The sequence below is a fragment of the Planococcus citri genome, chromosome 5 (genome assembly GCF_950023065.1).
Source record: "Planococcus citri chromosome 5, ihPlaCitr1.1, whole genome shotgun sequence".
NCBI lineage: Eukaryota > Metazoa > Arthropoda > Insecta > Hemiptera > Pseudococcidae > Planococcus > Planococcus citri.
This window is the reverse complement of record NC_088681.1, coordinates 8,755,220-8,774,471: the sequence shown is the minus strand read 5'-3', so window position 1 is coordinate 8,774,471 and position 19,252 is coordinate 8,755,220.

Here is a 19,252-nt window from a genome sequence, read left to right as displayed (position 1 = left end):
GGGACGCAGACGATGCTGAGAGCAGGTAGAATGTGCTGCGAGATGCGAGATGTGTGTTGTGTACGACTTGATGCAACTTGAAAGTACATACGTGATAGCTCGAAGTTGGTAGAGTATACAGAAGGCAACAGGTTGTGATCGTGTGAGCGAATGTATGGTTGGTTGCAGTGGGTTGTGTGTAAGGAGAAGGTAGATGGATCCTCATATTGTGCTATCTATATGATATGGATGCACTTGGTATGTTGTTGTAGGATTTTGACCAAATTCACTGGAGACCTTCATTTATTTTGGAGTTGAAAAACACTCAGAATAAATTTTATCTCTGGAGGTGCTCTTGGAGAGGAGATATGGGTCTTCAAAAAAGAGATACCTTTTGAAAAAATTGTAGTTTTTTGGCTCTAGCCTCTACCTAACCTGTTTTGGAAAAAATTGGTGCAGTTCCAAGAGATGATATTTGAGATTCTGCATCAACCTACGTCATTGTCACCAAAATCCAAGACCCATTTTAGGGCTCACCTGAGCGATTAAAAATTTGCTGATTGTTTATTTTTGGGTAAAATTTGTGTTTTGAAAATTTTCTCTCTTCTGAAATATTTCACATTAATTAGATTGAAACATCGAAGATATCATTCCTGAAACTTTGGAAATATTTTGGAATGCACTGGCGCCAATCTTATGGTCAATTGGAAACTTTAAAAATAAAAAATATACGTTTTTGGACATTTTTCTCGATTTATTGTAATTCAAAATAATAAGCACAAAATTAGGACCACTGCATTCCAAAATATATTCCCAGTTTCAGAAATTATATATTTTGATGTATCAGCGTGAATAGTAGATATTTAAAACACAAATTTTACCATTCTTGCTAAACACTGTTGCTGTTTTGCAAAAAATGTCAAAAAAGCCCAACTTTTTTCTAAAAATTACTCAAAAATCCTGCTTATTTACAAAAAAATGCCAAAAAGGCTCACTTTTTAACCGAAAAATTGAAAGTATAGTGTTCCATTTGCAAGGAATGCTGCGAAAAAGTATCATTTTTTTTGCCAATAATGATTGCCAAGAAGTTCTTTTTTGGTGAGACTGTAATGCTTTTAGATCAAAGTTGTCAAAAATTCTTGCTTTCCAAAAATTGACAAGAAATTCTCGTTTTTGTTGATTGGTAACGTAACGTGTTCTTCACAATCTTGAAGTCTTTTGTTGAAAGTGACGTTTCTCAAACAAACAACATTACGTTTCTCTGGAGCGTAGACTCAATATCGCTCGTCACCATCATATCCAACAAGATAACCAACAAGTACCTTTTTATCCATCTTTTAATGTAGCTGGATAGGTCCGTGGATGTAGCACTTGGAACTAACAATTCTCAGATGCTTTACTCAAGGTAGTTTGCCAAACCACAATTTGTAAGGAGTTGTGCCATTTATCCATGATTTGCCTACTCAATTTAGCAAATAGGCAGCAGTGGTGAAGTGTTCTGCCCAGATCAATACTGGAAACAAGTAATCTGGATTAACACATTTCAGTGAATCCATCAACCCAAAAACTAAAATTCCGTCTGCCGAACACCTGAAAAATATTTTCCCAAATCCATATACCTGAACATCATTTCCCCAAATGACAAAAGTTTGACAAAATATCTAAGAATTTTCAGTATACTTAAAAGACGTATCGAAAATTTAAAAAAATTTTCATACATCAGTAGTATTTTTTTTTTTTGGATTTTTTGGATCATTAATAATTGATTGAACTGACGACGTGGCGTTACCCTCTTCCTCCACCCCCTCTCAACATCTTGTTTCTTGGGTAGATTTATTGAATTAGAAAAAATTGAGTTAGAGAAAGACCATGTTTTTGGGTTTTATCACGCTCTTTCTTTTTTTATCTATCAAATTCATTAAAAACTTCAATAATTTTCAAATTTGAATACATTTTTTCAATTTTTTGGATCATTCATAACTCACAATGAAAAATGCGCATCTCCATCACTTCACCCCATCATTCTAAATTTTCAATTTTTATCATACTGCTCCCCCACCCCTCCTGAATATGATGCATTTAGAAGCGGTTTTCTTGTTTAAAAATTGCTAGGACTTTTTTTTCTCACATATGGGACAGTTTTTGAATTTTTTTCACAATTTTTTGACTCTGATCAAAAGTAATCTTGGTGTGGATAGAAAAGATGTAAAAACATTCACCATTTCCCATTGTTAGAGCAGGAAGTATATGCCTTAAAGCCACTACCAATATGTATATTTGTCGATAGTAGCATACTCGTATGTCAACCCTTTACCAATCTGGTAACAATAGGCGTGGTCAAGGTTAGCAACCTAAACTCGTCGCAGTTCTACAACGACAAGAGTCGCGAATTGACAAGTTAAAAGTACCCTAAAATACAGGAGAGCTCAGGCCCTAGGTTAAAGGTTTTCATTTGTAGTTTTAAATATTATTTAGATTAAGTTAATTGTGTTTAAGTCTTTTTCCTTTGTAATACTCGTATTTGCAATTGTATTTTATTTGTGTAATACAAGTTCGAGTAAATAATCGCGTATTTATTCCTCGTAACTTCTTCTATGATAAATATTCGTGATTCGGTTCTCTACTCGCACACCTAGCCGGAGTAAGTACTATTCAATTAGCAGTGGCTGATTAATATTACGAGTTAGGGAACCCATTAAGTATATAGCTCTCTGTGTTAATCCCAATTGCTGTATACTTAGTGTGGCTAGCTAGCAATCACACCAATCTGAATACTCTCTCGTTACCTCACGACTCAGTATTAAGACTGTACCTTATTTATCACCATGACAGAGAAAAATTAAAAGATCATAATCCACTGAAGATTTTACCGTACTTAGGATTTATAATTCGAGATTGCGGCATTTGGGATCATAAAACAGAACAAAATAAGGCATTTGGGATAATTGATTCGGGATTTTATTATTCGGGATTTTGGTAGTCGGGCAAAAACGTATTTGGGGGAATTGATTCGGGGAAATGTACTGGAATCATGTTTGCGCCATCTCAATAATTGTTCTGTTTTCACATTGGACAGAACTGTTTTGCTCTAGAGTGTATGGTGTGGTTAGTCATTGTTGAACACTAAAATCTTGTAACACTGAACGTACCACTTCGGTATCAAACTTGCCTCCGTTATAAGGTAGAAATTCTAACACACGATGACCTTGAGTATGAGCTTCGGAAAGTACCTTTTGAATACAACAAGATATGTACTATGGCTGCTGATTTCTCCTTCTTGATGAGCGAATGACAATAATGCGAAAAGTGATCTTTGATTATGATCAGATATCTGTGACCACCAAAGGGGTGATCAAATGGCCCGCAAACATCACCAGAAATCAGCTCACCAACTGATCTGGTTAGTAGACGCGTTGTGAAAACTATAAAAAAGAACTACCCTTACAACAATGACCATGCTAATTCCGATGTGAATGTCAACCCATCCACATCCATCACTTTTGGATGCCACATGTCAATGTGAATTACGACTGTGTCGAGCCAATTGTTGATGTAATTGTCAACTAATGTTGATCGGCATTTATGTCTACAATTGGCTCGACTCAGGGTCGAAATTTACATCGACATGTTGAGTCCAAATGTGACGGATGTGGATGGATCGACATCTTTTCAAATGTTTACTGAGCTTTTAAAAACTGGAACAGAAATTTTAATTCTGAAAAATTGGTCAACATAGTTGTGGATGTAAACTTTGAGCATCGAATTTTACATCAACATGTCAACATCACATGTCGAGGTATCAGAAATAATGAGAAAATTTCGAAAATTTTCATTAACCTGGCTTCTTTACGGACAGAAAATTCCTATTAAGTAAATAACTTATTGGTCACTTTTCCATCATCATGTTGGAAAAAAACTGTAGTCGATGTAAATGTTCGACGTCAACAATTGTTGTATGGGTACTTACTTAGTTTTATCCAAATTGCCAAAAAGCTTTGTTTTTTGCCAATATTGCTAAACATCTTTTTTTCGGTCAAAATTTTCAGAAAATCTTACTGTTTTTTTTTTTTTTTTTTTTTTTTTTTGGTCAAAATTTCATTAGGTAGGTACATACTTACATCAAAATAACCAAAGAATCTTATCCTTTTTTTGTTGCCAAAATTGACAAAAATCCAACATTTTTGTAAGAACAGTAAAAAAGGTCCATTTTTTGTCAAAATTGTCAAAAAGTTTTGTTTTTTGCCAAAATTGTACGAAGCGTTTTTTTTGGTCAAAATTTTCAGATACCTAAACTTACTTTTTTTAAATGTTTTGCGTTTACAAATATTTACATACCTAGATACTTACCTACATTAAACTTACCAAAGAATCTTACAGTAAAAAGTCGCGGCTAATCCAAAATTTTTTGTAAAAACTGTAAAAAGGACCCATTTTTTTGTCAAAATTGTGAGTAAGGCTGTGTTTTTTTCTTGTTGCCAAAATCCCAAAAAGACCTGACAATTTGTCTCATTTCAAACATATTATTCTCACAAAAGAGTATGTACTTCTGAACAATTTGTATAATTTAATTACCTATCTGTATTTTCAATTCACTTTATTTCCCCTCCAGCAGCACTATGTTAATATGTTATAATTAATATCTAGGTAGATATTTGACATTGTAAACACAGCTAAAGCTGTCTACATTTTGATATGCTCAATAACTTTTCAGGTGCTAAAATATCTACGTTTGTAGCTTTTTGGCGAATTTTTAAAAATTCGTATTTGGATGAAGAATGAGAAAAAAAATCAAAATCTTACAAAATGGGCTTTGAAAAGCTGTTTGGTTTATTAGCTTTTTTCGACTTTCCGAGTCGATTGCTAATCGTTTCAAACCATTCTAGAGCCTCGGTGAAAATATGCTGTAGGTGGGGAGGGTGAAATTGAAAACGAAATTCAGCACCTGTAAATTCGGATTTGACATCTTTGTGATTCTTTCAAAAAAAAAAAAAAAAAATGTGCTATTCAAAATCCAAAATTTTCTTCAGTGATTATTTTTGAAAAAAAAAAACATTCTTCTTGAAAAATATGTATCTACCGTAAAAAAATATAAAGGTTTGTACCCCACTTTTGACTTCTCGGGTCTAATTGGGTATAGCTTGAAGCCGTTCTGGGACCTCCATCATTTCGGTCTGGAATATAAATTGCAAGAATGAATTGAAAATAGATGGGGAGGGGGGGTTTGAGGCGAAGAGTTCATTGCTGCAAATGGCAGCTCTCGAAAGTTGCATTTTGCATAGAAAGAGTCCGAGCTTAAGTAGTTTTCTATTTAAATACAATTATTGAATTTTAGCACCCCGTGCAACCACCAGCTCTCCTCTCCTCTCAGGCTGAGAATTGAGCTTTGACGGAAGCCTTCCTTTTGATTTGAAAAAAATATACTCGTAATCAGAAAATTTTTACTAAAAAAATTGGACTTCAAGAAATATTTTTTGACACGTTAGGTAGGTATAGACATTCAGAAAATCTTGAAGAAAGTAGTTTACTAATAAAAAAGGGGCGATTGTCCAAGAAACCAGATTAGTTCAGAAAATAAGAAATACCAGCCAAATAGATATTCATTTTGACTGAATTATAATTTTCAGTTCCAAGAACATCATCAATTTCACTTCTGCCTTATACCACGTGTCTTTTGCATTCGCGGGTTCAATTTCATCGTATTTTACAACATGTATTTGTATAACTTGGGATGACCACTCATTAAAATTACTAGTTTTTTGTGTACAATATAAATCAGTGTACCTATATGATTGTATAAATGTGCGATAGAAATATGAACGCGTCTGCGGTTAGTGAACCTTTTACCTTATAACCAAGCTGACATATCCACATTTGAATTTAAAACATACCTATACTATACCTCCTTCGTATACCTACTCGTAGTACCTATAACCGCATAAATAAAATTTCCAGTTATCTGAGTTTCATTCTACCACGTTTTGACAGCGATTCCAGTCCGGTATTTTACCACTCGAGAGCAAAATCGGTTTATTGTTTGTTTTATATTTATCGTTCGAGACGAGGTATATTGGTAAATAAGCGTAGCTCTGCTGAATGGATTTTGCGGTATGAAATCGACGCGACGACGATGGCGAAAAGGCGAAAAGCTGAAAAGTTGATTTTGCTCGCGGATTTGCGTGTGTGAGTGTTTTTTTTTTCTACGGTACCTGGATTAATATAAATTTATACTAAACCTCGTGCGGTTTTCGAGTACTTCGAATGCTTTTAAAGTCAATTGACTGTGTATCGAGATGAAGAGACAATGGTACGAGCCACGAGATGTGTTTTTCATCTGTTTACATAAGTGTCTGGTATACCTGTACAATGAATAGGCTACTTGTAGACTTATCGTTTTTTACTTTTTTTATTTTGGCGAATGAAACTTCTCGCCGAAAAAGTCACGAGCGTGATTTTTTTTTAGTTCAAGAGTTCGCAGAAATTTCAAAATTCTTGCAAGTTCTCAAGAATCGAGCCCCGAGTACATTTTCTCGAGTGGATAAATGCTAAGTTATAATTTTTGGGTTGGTCGCAGACCAACTTCAATCCCATTATCTGAAATGTACAAAAGTGGACAAAAGTACATTTTTTTCAAAATTGCAACTTGTTGAAAATAATGTAATAATTATTGCGTCATTACCTATCTGTATTCATATTTTCCGTTGTAATTACAGCTAATTCTTGAATTAATAAGATCGTTTATACGTTTTAGCGAAGCTAATTAAAAAGCTTTGATCACTTTGTACTTGATATTTTTATACTCGATCTCCGCTATTCTGATTTATTAAATTAGGTTATGGGCTAAAGAGGCGTGAAACTGTGCCTATAGTTCATTTTTGAGATAATTGGTATGTATTTCATTCGGCTTGTTATCTGAATTCGTTTCGAGGTTCATGTGTGGGTGTCGTCGTCGTCGTGGTTCCTTGTCCTTTACAGGACATTGGAAATCGCATTTTTTGTGGTACCCTAACAGGGCGAGGCGAATGCCTATTGCCACTGCGATTATTCTGGGGAATCGACGTTGTTTCGAGCTTCCACTAGTAGTTTCCCGTTGCTTTCTAGTGACATCTACACAAGCACCTTCTTCTTCCACCAAAAAGTAACCAGGGTATGAAATATGCCTTTTGAACGATCTGGTGAATTCTGGTGATTTCTGGTGAACCATTTACCAAGATTCATCACAAGTCACCAGGTTCTCTAAATTTGTAAAATAAGGGCACTTCTTCGTGGATTTGTCCCCAAAAAGTCACCAGGGTATGAAATGTAACTTCTCAATGTTTTGATGAATTCTGGTGACTTCCTGGAGAATCAGTCACCAAAATTCACCAGAAGTCAAAAGGTTTTCAATTTCACCAAAATAAGGCCACTTTTTGGTGGATCTGTCACCAAAAAATCACCCGGGTATGAAATATGACTTTTCCATATTCTGGTGAATTCTGGTGACTTCAGGTAAATATTCACCAGATGTCACAAGGTTTTCAAAATCGCCAAAATAAGGCCACTTCTTAGTGGATCTGTCACCAAAAAGTCACCAGGGTATGAAATAGTATGACTTTTCAACGATCTGGTGAATTCTGGTGACTTCTGGTGAATCATTCACCAAGATTCATCAGAAGTCACCAGGTTTTCAAAATCGCTCAAATAAGGCCACTTCTTGGTGGATCTGTCACCAGGTCACCAGGGTATGAAATATGACTTTTCAACATTCTGGTGAATTCAGGTGACTTCTGGTGAATCAGTCACCAAGATTCACTAATAGTCACTGGGTTTACAAAATTGCTCAAATAAGGCCACTTCTTGCACCAAAAATTAACCAGGGTATGAAATATTACTTTTCAACAATCTGGTGAATTCTGGTGACTTCTGGTGAATCATTCACCAAGATTCATCAGAAGTCACCAGGTTTTCAAAATCGCTCGAAGGAGGCCACTTGTTGGTGGATCTGTCACCAAAAAGTCACCAGGGTATGAAATACAGTTGCGTCGCGATAAGTGAAACCTCGATATGTGAAAAAACTCAATAAGTGAAATAAAAACCTCCTTCTCTTCACCTTGGACCAATTTTACGTGTAAATCAACCTCAATAAGTGAAAAAAGGCTACCTCGTTAACTGAAACTAGGATTTATCCCAAAATTATCGTATTTACCTCTATAAGTGAAAATACCTCTTTAACTGAAAGGTACTGACTCGTTCAGCCTCAATAAGTGAAAGAGAGCCTCGATGTTTTGCTAAAGTCAAATCGTTCCCAATGGATTATGTGTCGAACAAGAAGGCATGGATGACCTGTGATCTGTTTCAAGACTGGCTGATCAATTTAAATTTGAAAATGATCAATGAAAATCGGAAAATTTTATTGTTCAATTCATGTTTTTCGTTTTTTTTATCTGAACTTCAATAAATGAAAATTGACCAAGAAAAAAATTCTCCAACTGAAACCTTCGTATGTGAAAAACTCGATAAGTGAAACAAAAATTTTCTTCCCTTGAATTTTCACTTATCGCGACGCCACTGTAATATGACTTTTCAACATTCTGGTGAATTCTGGTGACTTCAGGTGAATATTCACCAGATGTCACAAGGTTTTCAAAATCGCCAAAATAAGGCCACTTCTTGGTGGATCTGTCACCAAAAAGTCACCAGGGTATGAAATATGACTTTTCAACATTCTGGTGAACTCTGGTGACTTCTGGTGAATCAGTCACCAAGATTCACCAGAAGTGACCAGGCTTACAGAATTGCTCAAATAAGGCCACTTCTTTCACCAAAAAGTAAGCAGGGTATGAAATTTTTCACCTCGGGAGTAATTAAGGTTACATCACAAAAAAGAGAAATTTTACAGGAGAGTGATTTCCTTTTTTTTTTTGAAAACATGATTCATCATTTTTATCAACTTATAATTAATTGTGAGGAATGAACAGCACCTCATTTTAAAGATCTGGTATCCTACCTTCATTTAGCATAAGAACACTTAGAAAAATAAAATCTTAAAGAGGATATATTTCGAGTTATAACCTTTCATTAAAGTTGATGTGGAGGCGAAAGGAAGTGTCCAAAAAAATTGAATGTTACCAAAGTTGTACAGAATTAAATTTCCAATCGACATAATGTCGTTAGTTTTTTTCTAGAGTGATTAGTTTTTGAGTTTTTCTCAAAAAACTAAAATTTCATATGATGTGCAAATTCATTTTTCTAAAAAGTGATCAATTTTAATTTTTTTTCCATTTGGTACAAACCAATAAAAAATGCACTCCTTGTGACTGTTTCTAACTGACAAACATTCAAAACAATCAAAACTGTTTGTTAACACTTTGTATGTACAAAATTTGCTCAAAAAAGGTGGAGTTTTTTGAGATGTACTCTTATTAACTCCATACTTACAACTTGCAATGTTGTAGGGATTTTGAGTTAGGCCATATACCCAACCTAAAGTATTATTTTTGGTTGAGGGGGGGAGGGGTCATACAAACCCCAAAAATTCAAAAATGACAAAATTAATTATTTTTTTTGAGATGTAGGTAACCTTATTACTCCTGAGGTGTGATATGTGCTTTTCTACATTCTGGTAACTTCTGGTGAATCAGTCACCAAGATTCACTAAAAGTCACCAGGTTTACAAAATCGCTCAAATAGGCCACTTCTTTCACCAAAAAGTAACCAGGGTATGAAATATGACTTTTCAACGATCTCCAACAACGATAGTCAAGACGATTCTGTGAGCAATACAGACTTGACAATGGTCCCAGTTGGGTGAAAATCTGCCCTTCTGCCAATAAATACGCGGTAAAGAGCAGTTTAATTGGCGTTTTATACTTCAACGCGACTTTAAACTGCTGCCATCCAGCAGATCTTACAGTTTTCAAAATCGCGCTTCAATTCACGGGTGTAATTTGAAGCGACTTTTTAGGTTGTCATATTTTCTGCACAGCAGAAAAAAATTTCTGCTGATTAACACGCCACAAGAATATTTCGTAGAGTATTTTTATCACATAAAGCCGCTACGCTCTAATTATGTGGCTGGTTTTTGCACATTGAAAAAAACAGCCACAAAAATACGCTACGCAAATATTTCATACCGTATTTATTCGCATATTTGCTGAAAAACGCGCGTAAATGTGGTATTTAGCGCGTGTGTTTCAGCTTAGTATATAAATCTTTAGTCACTTCTATGAAGTGCTCTGCTGGTGTAGGTAGTAAGGATTCCGCTCACAGATCCAGGGACTTGAGTTCGATCCCCGCTGATGCCAAAAATTTTTTCAAGAATATTGATCAATGGCAGATTTTTACGCGTAAATAAAATACGCGCCGATTAATGGACAGAAAAAGCATTGGCGTAAAGTGTTAAATCTCCTACCCACGTTTTTATGTCGCAAAAGAGCAGATTTTCACCCAACTGGGGTGATTATTACACAACCATAATTGTTTGAAATCTCGGGACATCAACGACGTTGCCAATTGCGTCGAAATTGAGATTTACTTGGCTGAATTTGAAGCTTAACCAAATTTGTACACAGCTGTTTGAAGGCAACATTGTTCCAAATGGAAAAATGTTATGGATACCTCGAAGAAATCCATAACCGCTAACAACGCAATGAATCTATGTTCTAGACCTTGGGGGAAAGCTATCAGGCATCGATACGTCTGATGTTTCCTATCAATCATTGATCAGCAGTAGAAGAGCTGCTGTACTTTGCCAGAGACACAATCATCAACGCAGCTGGCGTGTTATCAAGATCTCTGAAGAATTCAACCATTAAAGACATCGGCTGTCTAATAGATAGCTGAAATGTTCCAGCTATGCTGATTTCTCCGGATGTCTGAGTACATTTCACTCGACAACTGGTGTACTTATATACATCAAATACAATGCTGATGCAGCGATATTGTGGATCAATGTAGCTGATTTGAGTTGCTAATCGGAACTGATTGCCGCTAGTGAAGCATCTTTAAAATTGACCAAATTTGAGAAAACACGATTGACATTCTTCATGTTTGTACAGAGCAGTATTACTGCTGTTAATTAGTTCTTGAATTAGGGACAGTGTTGAAAATTATGTAAAAATTGAGTCATTATCTGTATTTATATTTTCCGTTGTAATTACAGGTAATTCTCAAATTAATAAGATCTTTTACGTTTTTGCGAAGTCAATTAAAAAGTTCCGATGACTTTGTGATATTTTTATACCTACTGGATCTCCATTATTCTAATATATTTTATCACTCTCTCTCTCAAAAAAAATATGAACTAATTGTCAAATTGGGAAACACATTTCTAAATTCAGTATTCATTCAAGTAAACGCCAAGTTCCCTGTCTTGAAAATCAATAAGCATATAGAATCCTGATAAATTTAAAATCGCACGAACGTGAAAAATTTCCGAATTTAACTTTTGATTAATTTAATTCAAGACCTTTCATAACTCGTAAGGGAGGTACCCTTACCTTAACCAGAAAAGAAAATACTATTAATAAAACCATAGTAGTAAAATCCACTTTTCTAGTTTTGTGGCACCTGTGGTACAGCATTTCGTACAATAATTTATACCGGCGAAGAATAAAAATGATAAATCATTTTAGCACATTGCATACCATACCGTATCTAACGTAAGTTTAGGTAATTTAAATCCTTTTGGAAAAGTTCGCAAAGCGTTACATGCCATTTGAGATTAGTCGATAAAAAGTTTTCGAATTATACACATTTGCATTAAAATTTATAAGGTCGAGAGGCAATCAAATTAACCCCGCGAGTTAAAATTTCTCCGATGGGGGATCGACGAAGAGCAAAGAGAGCTTGAAATTGCACACTTTCTCATTGGTAGAGAGCGTCGAGCTTTCACTCGTGTAGTAAAATTATCCAGTGAACGATCTCATAGGCCTTATTTAGGACTTATAGGAGGGAAAATCGAATCAAAACTTCAAAACACAAACAAAAAGCAGCTGTTTAAAGGGGCAATTTTTATAACACCGATGCTGAAATCTCTCTGGTTAAATTACACACGTCGTATATGTACTTACGTGCTAAAGAAAAAAAGTTTTATAGGTTATGAAAATAGCTTCTTATATATCCAGAGAGTACAAAATTAGTTCCTTCGATACATATAAAAATGCATCTCCGGCAAAGCAGCACACAAACTACTCGCGATATTTTCAGTGTACCTAAATCAGAAATAATACGAGAAAAAAATAATCTCATCGTAAAAGCAAATTTGTTTCGGTTCCAATTTTTTACTACAGGATATCGATTCCTGGTATATACCGACGCTTATGTAGTATTTACCTTTAGCTCGATTGCCTTTTTAGAAAACTACAACTAAACGTCGTCGTGTGTACTTTGCAGCAAATCTAACATAATCTTAGGTAGGATTTTCTCACCGAGTCGTAAAAACTTCCCAAGAAGCAGGAAATGATCGAGAAGGTGTCTCTGCCTCGGTGAGCTGTACCATACTCTATACCAATACCTCCGCATAAGCCGATTATGCATAATATATTTATGGTATCTCGCAACAATGTCTTATGGTCGAAATTATATATGCTTTCATTGAGCAATACGTCTCTTTCTTTCTTTCAGCCGCCCCTCTTGCTCTTTTCATTGGCTTTTCGCTTCATACACATGTGCCAAGTACTTATATTATATACTCGCGTATGTCTCTCTCTACCATCCATTTAAGATTATTTACGCCACCGTAATCCGTTAACGTGATAAACTGGTTTACCCATCATCAGTCATCAGCGAGTATAAGTAATACATTGAAATAAATGACAGTACTTTTACAATTTACTTACACTTACCCTCTCGTCATCGCATGCCAAAAAATAAGTGTCTTTTTTCGGTTCACTTTGGCGTGCATATTAAGGTAAGAGAATGAACTCGATGCTAAGTAAATCAACAACGTTCACGAGTCAGATGTCATTTGCAATGAAAGAGAAACCAATTTTTATGGTATTTATCATTATTTTTTACCTAAAACGAAATCATTTTATTGTAAATTTGATAACATGACTTGAAATTTAGGTCATATTAAGCAAACAGATTTTAAGAAAATGTGCGCTTAGAAATCCTATTTTACGATTAAATGTGACAAAATGGAATTAGAGAGGTAAGTTGTGCACTCGTAAAACTTTTTGAGAATAGAATTAACGAGAGAGAAGAACAAATACATATCTGAGGTTATGAACTCTTGATTTGAACTAGTTTTTTTTTTTCCAATTCGGATTTATTATGAAATTTAGGAATAGGATGGTTCTATTTTTTATTTACTTCAATTTAATTCGATTAAATTTTATATTTATTTTATTCAAACATAATTAATAATTTCTATGTATGTATTAAGGTACCAATTGAGGAGCTTGGAATCAAAACTCACTTTTGCCATCGGACAAAGTTTCGAGAAAATCGACAATAACTGATTTCGCCTAGTGCGTTGATGAAAAAAACGTCGCAAAGTGTGTCGAGCTCTTGAGTAAGACTACTAAATAGGATTCCATGAGAAACATTTTTTTTTTCAAGTTGCCATATCGTTGCAGTATGGCTTTCAAGTTTGGCAAAAGTGAGTTTTGATTCCAAGGTGGGGTAATTTTACTTTCTTTTGCAAATATATCGAAAAAAAAGCCTCCTAGAAGAAAACTAACGCCATTATGTCGATTGGAAATTTAATTCTCTACAATTTTCCTCGACTTAATTTTTCCGTAGAATGCTTCGTTCCGTCTCCAGACAGCTTTAAAAGTTTTGAGCGCTGAATTTTTCCAAAAATTATACTTTCTTTTGCAAATATATCGAAAACTAAGCACCCTAGAAAAAAACTAACGACATTATGTCGATTGGAAATTTAATTCTCTACAATTTTCCTCCACTTCATTTTTCTGTAGAGTATTTTGTTCCGCCTCTAGAGAGCTTTAAACGTTTTGAGCACTCAATACATCCAATTTTTTACCTCCTCAGTTGCATAACTTCCAAATTCAAAACTACCATTTTCGCTATTTTCACTATCAGAAAATGCTTCCGAAGTTGCAATTGAATCATTTTGGCTTTGTAGACTGCCATGCGACCTTGAAAATACAAATTTTTTTATTGCTTGGAGTCAAGTTTTGACTCCAAGGGCACTTTTTAACACAAAATTGTGAAGAACTGGGGCCAAATTTGGAAAAATGGATTCTGTAGGGTGATAGAGAAATTAAAGAAGTATCCGAATCCGCAAAAAAACGCATATCGATTTTTGGTGTCAAAAGTGAGTTTTGATTCCAAGCTCCTCAATTCATTATGGGGTGGGGGTGGGGGTGCATAAGGATCTATTTCACCTCCCGCCTCGATCCTCCGGAACAACAATATTCTTATAGGTAGGGGGAGTCTTAAGGAACATTTCTAGCCCTTGAGTTCTCAAAAAAGTGGCCCTCTTACAAAATGGCGGCCATTTTGAATAGAACTTGCACGAAATTTATTAACTCGTACGAAAGGAGATTGAAAGATTAGACAAAAAATTTATCACCCGTCAAAATTTCAAGTGCTAAAGTGCCTTTTTAGATTTTTAGTGAATTTTGAAAATCAAATTTAGACCAAAAATTAGGGGAAAAATCAAAATTTTACCATATTGACCTGGAAATCTGAAATTTGGGATACACCCTATTTTCAACCTGCTAAATCGATGGGAAACTGTTTAAAATCGTTTTGAGCAGTTCTGGAGGCTCCAGCAGATTTTTCAAACTCGAAATTCCCACAAAATTTCATCAAATGGAGTTGGAAATCCGAAATTCGATCTGCAAACTAATTTCAACACGCTACTAAGTCGACTGCAGGTGGATTTTAAGTCGTTTTGGAGCCTCCAGCTACTTTTTGAAAATTACTGGAGCCTCCAGTAGATTTTTGAAACTGTAAAAATTTCATCAAATGGAGATGGAAAGTCGAAATTTACTCTGCACTCCAATTTTAGCACTCTCTGTAGACGACTTCAGGTGGGTTCAAGTCATCTTGGAGCCTCCTGCGCCTTTTTGGAAAATTCAGTTTTTAAAAAAATGCCACAAAATCTGTCCGAATTGACTCTAGAACATACTGTGGAGAGCAAATTTCAGCTTTCCAACTCCATTTGATGTAATTTTTTGAAATATAAAGTTTCAAAAATCTACTGGAGGTTCCAGTAATTCTCGAAAAGTCGCTGGAGACTCCAAAACTACTTAAAATCCACATGCAGTTGTCTTCATAACATATTAAAATTAGTTTGCAGAATAAAGCTCGGCCTCTCAACTGCGTTTGATGAAATGTTGTGGAAATTCAAGTTTAAAAAATCCGCTAGAGACTCCAGGAATTTTCAAAAAGTTACTGGAGGCTCCAAATGACTTCAACCCAATCAAAGTTGTCTTCAGAGAGAGCTAAAATTGGACTGCAGAGTAGATTTCGGTTTTCCATCTCCATTTGATGAAATTTTGTGAAAATTTCAAGTTTCAGAAATCTACTGGAGGCTCCAGTAATTTTCAAAAAGTCGCTGGAGACTCCAAAACGACTTTAAATCCACCTGCAGTCGACTTATTGTTAGTAGCGTATTGAAATTAGTTTACAGAATGAATTTCGTCTTTTCAACTCCATTTGATGAAATTTTGTAGGAATTTCGAGTTTCAAAAATCTGCTGGAGGCTCCAGAACTGCTCAAAACGGATTGAAAAAGTTTTTAATCGATTTGGCAGGTCAAAAATAGGATATATTCCAAATTTCAGCTTTCCAGGCCAATTTGGTAAAATTTTGATTTTTTCCCTCATTTTTGGCCTAAATTTGATTTTCAAAAATTCACCAAAAATCTAAAAAGGCACTTTAGCACTTGAAATTGTGACATGTGATAAATGTTTGCCTGATCTTCCGATCTACTTTTGTACGGTTTGAAAAATTTAGTCGAAGTCCTATGTTGGAGTGCAAAATTTGCGATTTCAGCTGACCAGCTGGCAATCAAAATGGCCGCCATCCATTTTGTAAGTGGAGCCATTTTTTTTAGGGTAAGGGCTAAAAGTGTTCCTTACGACTACCCCATTTAAGAAAAAAGTCGTCCCAAAGGATCAACGGGAGGGAGGGAATACAATAGATCCTTATGCAGACCCTCCGACTAAATTATTTTGAATATTGCGCCGATTTAATTTGATTTTCAATTCGTTAGGGTGTCCCTTTTTGAGAATTTTTTTTTCTATATGATCGGAAGGAAGGGGGGAGTTTGAATGATTCTTTTTGGCGTAGGTATGCCAAACTTTTACCCATGGAAAAATACTTTGATCATTATTCAACTTGGACTAATCCATCCATAGTCTTACGAAATCAAGCGTATCAATTAATTTGATAGTTTGTTCGTCTGTAATCTCATAATACTAACTACTTACAGAGAAAGATAATGTTTCAAATAATTGGCGTATCACGTCTGCCTGCTGTTTGCACTCTGTGCCTCATCGACGAATAATTTGATCATCGAAATACCTACAGCCCACTACAGGTTCGATTCTACTGGTACCTTCACTTCGCGAGTTATTTTATGTTACTAATCGTATTACTGTTGGCCGTAGTTGCCAATGGTGTTAGCGAGGTCAGTGATATTTGATTGCTGAGATGATGGAAAGTAGTCAAAGATTGGAGATTTTTATGGTTAAATGTTATCGTCGATATCATCACGATGATAAAGATACCTGGGTACCTACCGACTGGCATGGCTCATTGATTTCGTTAATTGATAAAAATTTTGTAAATATTTGGTGATGCGTTCGCGTTCTTGGTTCTTTTCCCTTTTTTTTCCTTCGTCGTTGAGTACCATAGCATAGTCGTTCTTCCTACCTCACGTGCCATAATAGCCGCAGTCTTGGGTAATATTTCGTAATAGTTGATTGGTCTCGCGAATTATCCTCTGTGTCTGGAATTAAGTACGTAATGCTTACGTTGGCTCGGTTCTAGGAAGCTGGACTAAGATGTATTTAGAGAATTTGTATAATCGAATTGATTTTTTTTTTCGGATGTATTACTGATTTTTTTTGAGCAGTGGATGACTTTGTGGAATAAGCAGTGTTGATTTTTTGGGCTGTTTCAGATTGATAGTTCTGAGAATTTGAGGATTTAAAATAGGTAAGTAGAATCATGATTATGGCGAAATGTACCTGTACAGGTTGACGCAAATGTACCGGTCTACCTAAGGGCGAGAAATAACTTTTCTGGAAGTTAAAAAAATGAAAAAATTGCTTCAATCTGGCAACTCTGCTCATGTTTTTTTTTTCAAAATGCTTCCCATCACATCGAGTTTTACAAAATTTCAAAATGATTCAAAAATTGAAATTTTTAAAAATAAAAGAAAAAACTATTCTATAATTGATTTGAATTTGGTATCGGATAAAATTGAGGGGAAAGGGAGGGGGGAATAAGGAAATTTTTAAACAATATTTTCAAAGGAAGAAAATATTTGAAACAGATAGAAAGTGCATGTTTTTCTACCCTGAACCTGCACTTATCGTATAGTAGCTGATGAAAATAAGGTACGAAGGAGGAGGCGGTTGAATTCTTGAACTCGAGACGATTTCAACCATATTGGGCAGTTTCATGCAATTTTTGAAACTGCTGATCTGAGCTTTAAACATTTTCAGCTCAACAATTGAGCAGAATATTGAATTATACCAGTAGATCAAACATTTTTTTTTTTTTGAAAAGAAAGTTGTATGACGAAGCAAAAACACGAGTCAAAAGATTGGGGCCCTAAATCAAATTGTTGGACGAGGCCAAATTCCAAAAAAAATTGATTTTTTTCGCTGGGAACAAAGGTTTTTTGAATTGCATAGGAAATTTTTTTGATATTTTTAAATTATGGTCCTGCTGGTTTTTTAATCCCAAAACTTGAATATTATTGAGATTTGAACTTTGAAGAATAATTTTAACTATATTGAGACTCATTGGTGGTGGTTTGAGTGGGGACGACCGCGGGTCAATATTCGCGGATGTCTAAATTTTTGGGAGGAAGTACAAAAAGGTGAAAAAGACCAAAAAAGGAAAATTAAATACGAATCGATAGGAAATTAAAAAGCTTCCTAGAGCAATTTGGAGGAGAAAACTCGGTTTTTTCGTGTTTTTTTGACCTTGAATAAATCATTTTTTACGCCCCCTCCCCCCAAATTGACCTGGGCTGCTTAAATTTGGAATGTTCACCGAGGGGGGGGGTGACCTAGATGTTTCTTTTGGGGGTTCTGACTTTTCAACTCCTCCTCATACACTGCCAAAGTTGCCAAGAAATGCTGTTTATTGCCAAAAGTTGCTAAAAATTATCTCTTGTTTGCAAAAAATTCCAAATGTTTCACTTTTTTCTCCGAAACTTCTAAAAGTTGACCAAAGGCTCGCTTTACTGGCAAAATTGTCAAAAAAATCTTGCTTATTGTTTTGCTAGAATTATCAAAGTCTCACTTTTTGTCATCATTTTGTAGAAATAAAAATCATTTTCAACGAGAAGAGTTGCAAAAAAGACTCAATTTTTCAGCATATCAGTAAATTGCAAAAAATTAAAGTAGTTATATCAATTTTCTGGTAGTGTAATTTTCAACGAGTCTTTTTTTCTAAGAATTGACAAAAATTCTCGTTTTTTACCCAATTGTTGAAAAATCTTGCTTTTTTGCCTAAAAATTTCCAAAATTGTCAAAAACGTCACTTTTTTGCTGAAAGTTTCCATTTCGTTTTTTTTGTCAGAAATTGCAAAAAAAATTTCACTTCTATGTCGAAAATTGCCTGGGAGTTTTGTCACAATACAAAAAGTTGTAAAATAGTCTCATTTTTCTGACAAAAATTTGGAAAAAGGATATCATTTCTTTTGTTATGAATTGCCAAAAACCCTGGTTTTCTATTTTTGCTGAAATTTTCATTTTCTCAATCAAATTTCAATATTAGATTTTAACTGCATTTTTTTATATTTTCAAATTGTTTTTTTTTGCAGTTTCAAGTAATTTAAATTTTCTAGATTTTTTGATGTTCTTGTTTTTTTTTTTAAATTTAGATAATATAGGTAAATTATGTACGCTTCACCCTCCAAATCAGCTCAAGGGAGATCAAGCATTTTCCAAGATTGATGTTTCGTGCAAATTAGCTGGTTTTGAATCAAAGTCTAACAAAAATGTTTCAAATTATTGAAATTCTGATTTTCAAAATTTTAGAGACTTATCAATCTTCCTTTTTCACTTGATCCTTATGATCTTCATACCTGAAATTTGATCTATTTATTTCAATTATTTGCCTAAAAATTCTGGATTTGGTAA